This window comes from Mustelus asterias, chromosome 8 (assembly GCF_964213995.1).
Source record: "Mustelus asterias chromosome 8, sMusAst1.hap1.1, whole genome shotgun sequence".
Taxonomy (NCBI): Eukaryota; Metazoa; Chordata; class Chondrichthyes; order Carcharhiniformes; family Triakidae; genus Mustelus; species Mustelus asterias.
In genome coordinates this window covers 82,379,731-82,385,979 of record NC_135808.1, presented here as the reverse complement: position 1 = coordinate 82,385,979, position 6,249 = coordinate 82,379,731, and positions in this window count along the sequence as shown.

The window sequence follows — 6,249 nt, the reverse complement described above, 5'->3', positions numbered from 1 at the left end:
TCTCATTTCAAGAGAAGTTGGAATTATAGTTCGCCACCCAGTCTTATGAGCTTTTAAGCATTCTTTTATAGATACTGGCTGAGTTGCAGGATCTGCATCATGGCTGGAACATGCCTTAGCTGAACTGCATTCTCAAGTCCCATACACTTCATAAGTAAATGCCAGCAAAACTAAAATATTGCACACAGGTACAAATACAAGATTTGCATTTATGTTTGAGAAGGAAAAGGTGTAACTGATGGTCGAGGCTGGTCTACAGTGAGTATAAAACTATTAAAAGGCACTACACCAGGCTCCATCATTGTGAACCAGTAACTCGGTCACTTGCTCTTTACAATGTGCACGAGGCAATTTTCTTATCTTAATTCATTAACATAAATATACAACATGTTGGAGGCTAATTGTAAGGTTTCTTCTATTTACATTATTTAATGAGAGATCAACAAACTCTCTAAATTGTTGGTAATGTGTATGGACTTGTGACTGAAGTATGCAATCCATGTTTAAGTCTGGAGACTTCTGTTTCCACTCAGTGGAAATAAATATAGGTACTTGTGGAACCAGGATTCATTCAAATGTACTTTTGTTTTCAGTAGATGTGAGATTATGTGCCCAAACCATACAATCATAGAATTGTTACAATGCAGAAGAAGGCCATTTGGCCCTTCCGCTCTCTGAATGAGCAATTCCCTTAGTGCCATTCTCCCACCCTGCATGTTCTTCTTTTTCTGATAGCAGCTTAATTCGCTTTTGAATGCTTCGATTGAACCTGCCTCCACCACACTCTCAGACAGTGCATTCCAGACCTTAATCACTCACTGAATGACAGCGCACCTCCTGAGGCTAGTAGATCAGCACACACTTCTGGGATTGTCTCATTCTCCTGTCCACACAAATCTGTCAATGGTCAATAGTGTGTATCGACAGGGGATATTCAGGTAAGGCGGGCATAAAGACAAAGAGGGAAAAAGGATGCTGGCACCAAGAGGATTGAAACAGAGAGATACAAATAGGAAAATAAAGGGAGGGGAAGATATTTTGAGGTACAGGAAAATAGATAGAATCAGAGATATAGAATGAGAATTGAGGGCAGAGGGAGAAAGAGTGAAATGGTGAGGCAGAGGGAAAGTCAAGGCAGAGATATGGGAACAAAACAGAAAGAGATGAATAGAAACATAAAAGGGAAAGTGAGACAGAAACTGGAATAGAATAGAAAGCAGGAAGATGTGAGTAAAAGAAAGGAATAAAGAGGCGAGAGAAAGATAGCGGGATAGGAGATAAAAGATATCGAAAGAAAGGAAGTACAGAGGAAGAATGACTGGAGGCATAGAGAGGTGTACAGAGGATGTTGGAAGAGATAGGTGATAGTTTTTAAAGAATTTGCATTTTTATAGTACCTTTCTAGTCCTCAGGAGGTTCCAAAGCATTTCGCAACCAAATTAATTAACATCAGATATAGGAGCAGGAGTAGACCATTCAGCCCCTTGAGCCTGTACTGTCATCCAATATGATCTACTTTAACTTCACTTTCCTGCCAACTCCCCATATCCCTCAATTTCCTGAGAGAGTAAAAATCTATTGATCCCAGACAGCATCCACACCTTGTGGAGCGAAAATTTCAAAGATACACAATGCACGGTGTGAAGAAATTTCTCCTCAGTCTTTGATGATCGTGCCCATATCCTGAAATGGTGCTCCCATGCTCTAGATTTCCCAGCTGGGGAATAAAAGTCTTTCAGTGTCTACCCTGTCAAGCCCCCCATCACTCATTCTCCTAAAGTCCCAAGAGTATAAATTCAATTTATTCAGATTGTCATCATAGAACAACCCTTTCATCCCAGGAACACAATCTAGTAACTCTTCACTGTGCTGCCTCCAAGGCAAGTATATCCTTCCTTGAATATGGGGACCAAAACCATGTGCAGTAATGATCTCACCAAAGCCCTATATAATTGTAGCTGCACCTCCTTATTTCTACATTTCAATCCTCTGGCAATAAAGGTCAAAGTGCCATTTCCCCAAAAAACATCTATATGACTAGGTTGATTGGCCATCATAAATTGCCCATTAGTGTTGGGGGATTAGGAGGGTAAATATGTGGGGTTACAGGGATAGGGCCTGGGTGGGATTGTTGTTGGTGCAGGCTTGCTGGGCTGAATAGCTTCCTTCTGCACTGCAGATTCTATGTTCTATCAACATTTAAAAGTTTCACATCTTTTTAAAAACATCCTGTTTGTCTCTTCTTGTTGCCAAAATGAATATTGTCACACTTTTCTAACTGATACTTTATCTGCCACCTTATTGCCCTTTCACCTAACCTGCCCTTATGTCTTTGCATTACATTTCCACCTGACTTTGTATCAACATACATTACGCTCAGTTTCTTTGTCTAAGTTATTAATATAGATTGTAAATAGCTGAGGTCCTAGCAGTGATCCGTGTTACACTCCACTTTCCTGCCTTGAAATGACCCATTGTCTTTATTTCTGTTGTCTTTTAACCAATCCTCCATCCATGTTAATATATTGCCCCCAACTCCATGAGTCCTTATCTTGCATATTAACCTTAATCAGTGTCCTTGGAAATCCGAATTACTACATTTGCTGGTTCTCCCGTATAAATTACTAGTTATCTAACTAGTGACCTCACAAAACGTTAACAAATTTGTCTATCATAATTTCTCTTTAGTAAAGTCATGCTGACTGTCTGAACATTACTATCATTTTCTAAGTGTTTTGTTAAGATTTTCTTAATCATAAGACTATAAGGCATAGGAGCAGAATTCGGCCACTCGGCCCATCGAGTCTGCTCTGCCATTCAAACATGGCTGGTATTTTTCTCATCCCCATTCTCATGCCTTTTCCCCATAACCCCTGATCCTCTTATTAATCAAGAACCTATCTATCTCTGTCTTAAAGACACTCAATGACCTGGCCTCCACAGCCTTCTGCGGCAAAGAGTTCCACAGATTCACCACTCTCTGGCTGAAGAAATTCCTCCTCATCTCTGTTTTAAAGGATCGTCCCTTTAGCCTGAGGTTGTGCCCTCTGATTCTAGTTTTTCCTACTAGTGGAAACATCCTCTCCACGTCCACTCTATCCAGGCCTTGCAGTATCCGATTAGTTTCAATAAGATCCCTCCTCATCCCTCTAAACTCCAACGAATACAGACCAAGAGTCCTCAACCATTCCTCACACGCCAAGCTCTTCATTCCAGTATTTCTCCAACAATTGATGTCTAACTAACAAGTCTGTAATTTCCTGTTTCCTCTCTTCCTGTTTCGTGAACAATGGTGTTACATTTGTGAACTTCCAATCTATGAGAACCATTCTGGACCTAGGACTTTTTGAAAAATCCTAATTGGTGCATCCACTATCTCTGCAGCTATCTCTTTAGGAACCCTGGCCATCAAGTCCTGGGGATTTGTCCACTTTTAGTCCCATAAATTTCTCCAATATCTTTTCTCTGTTTATATTAACTATTTTAAGTTCCTCATTTTTTAATCCCCTTAGTTATCTCCTCTTCCTGGTGTGTAATTTATGTCTGTACTTGAAAAAGTTCTTCCAATCTGTTTTTATATTTCTGGCTGGTTTATTCTATTTTTTCCCATTTATCAATTTTTAGTTGGTGTTTTCTGGTTTCTAAAACACTCAGGCTTGCTGTTATTCTTTGCAACATTATAAACCTCTTACTTCAACATAATCCTTTTTGGATAATGGATAGAGACAGTGTTAGAGACAGAAAGAGAGGGGGATAGAGGTGAGAGAGAATGAAAATGAGGAATGATGGTCGAGAGGTAGATGAACTGGGCTACAAAGGCAAAGACTGGAGTGTAGTCATTGTGCAATGTGTAGAAACTCAGCAACCAATTTGCACACAGCAAAGTTCTACAATGAAATAATAAACAGATCATCTGTTTTAGTGATGTTGATACAGGAATAAATATTGGTCAGGAAACAATGAAGAACTCCTGAGTTCTTCTTGGAACTGTGCCATGCAATCTTTTCCATCCACTTGAAAGGGCAGCTGGGGCCTTATGCAAGGTATTGTTGCATCTCGAATAGTACAGATTGTCCTCAATACTACATTACAGTGTCAGCCTAGATTACGTACTCATATCTCTGGAGTGGAACAAGAATCTGCAGCCTTCTGACGCATACACTACCCATTGAGTTAAGTGTGCATGTATCTAGAGAGGGAGAAATGAACAGAAGAACAACAGATCAGAATACAGTTAGGAAGAAATGGAATTAAAGCATAGAGGGATAGGAATTGGGAAAAGGATAGAAAATAGAATGATAGAGAGAAGAGGTTAAAGGCAGAAAAAGCAGAGAAAGAGAAAACATTGGAGCGGGTCAATGGGATAAAGAAAGATATGTAATCCCATTAGCAGATCCATGTAGAGTTAAAATTATTATATCCACAAGTGTGCATATTGTGGAAATAGTGAAAATGAATCAGTGCTTCCCAAACTGAGACTTCAGCTGTTGAGCAGTGGGGTGAGGAACAGGCGTTGAGTGTGGGGGAGTTGGAGAGGTAGGATTTCTCAAATAAAAAAAAAGAACTGCGACTTATTTGCAGGCCTTTATTGCAGCAGCAATTCAGCCTCAGAAAGCAATTCATTAAGCTATCTCATAACACTGCTGGAAGCTGCAGCCCACAGTTTGGGAAGCCCTGAAACAGTATTCTCTATGCTTCTCTCCATAATGCTACCTGATTTGCCGAATATTTCCAGAAATGTTTTTACTTTTATTTCAAATTTGCAGCATCCACTCTATTTTGGTTTATATTACTGATGGAAGGTCATCTCGACCTGAAACATTTGTTTCTCCCCACAGATGCTGCCTGACCTACTGAATATTTCTAATATTTTGTTTTTATGGCTGTACTAAAAGGGCAATAATAAGGCCAGAGCAGTTGAAAAGAGTCCCCTTTGTAATACTAAAACTCCTGTAAAACAACCCGTTGTCCTTACAGACTGGTCAAATTGAAATCCTCCCCTTTCAAAAACTTACAATTGTGTGACAGGTCATTGAGAAAGCTTCTTTCTGTCAGCGACTTAACGGTAAACTCCGCCCTGCCTGAAATCTCCCTCCCTGCCTCCCTCATCCTGCCCACTTTAACTTTTCAAAAGATCTTTTGCAAAATGAGGCGGCCGCTTTGGGAATGAGACGAAAAACCGGAGCAATTGTATTGGGGGAGGGTTAGAAAGGCAGGGGGGATAGGCTTTGGGAAATAACAACCCAGAGAGACTCGTCGAGGGAAGCAAGTTCTTTGGAATTTTATGGAAATCGGGAAAGGGTCAAAGTACTGAGTGGAACGACTTTTCAGCAGATTCAGCCACATTGTTTGTGGAGGGGATTCCGTTCTCAGAGTAACACATGAAACCCCTCCCTCCCGGTGTCAACTTCAAGGCCCTCGGCCTTATTTCAGTTCTTACTGTAGTTTCACTCGATCCTGTAAGAACACATCCCGAGTGCACAGCCGACGCTCCACTCACTGGTTTTAATCCCTTCCCGGTCCCTTAGCTCATTATTGGCAGCCAAATCAATCTCTCAGCCACTGGCGTCTTATTCATTTGAGAATCTCATTGTTTTCATTACTTTCGCTCTCCTTCAAAACCACCCTAAAACCTGGTTCCTCGGGCAGTGGTTAGAATGTAGAACTCGCTGCCACAAGGAGTGATCACAGCATAGGCTTATTGAAGGCAGAGCAGCATAGGGGAGGAATGAATGCTAGGATGTGCTTACAGGGTTTATTTGAAATACGTGGAAGGAGGTTTGTGTGGAGCACAGAAATCAGCCTCAGTTGTGCTCGATGGCATGTTGCCGTGCTGTAAATTATCTTCGGTCCCATTCTCGCCCTTGCCACCTCCCAAAGTGCTTTGAGAGGACTGCTGTGGGGGAAGGCACTGTTTAAACCCAAACACTTGTGGGCCGGTAACTAGAGGCCTATACTAATTACATTGGGTACTGTATATTTATGTATTGGTGTATTCGACTCGTTTTATGGGGAGTGTTTTCAAAAACTCCAAATAATAGCAGATTCCGCTTTAACAACTCCTAAGTGTTGTTCTGCTCTGTACCTGACTGTCTTAACTTTGAATTTTCTTTACATTGGATAAATCTCTGTAGAAATCACCCTTCAGTAAATTATGTGAGGAACGTTTATAACAGCTAACCTTGGCTTCCTTTCCTGGCAGTGACTGAGGGGTTTGAGGTGGGAGGTGAGTGTGACTGGGGAGAGGGA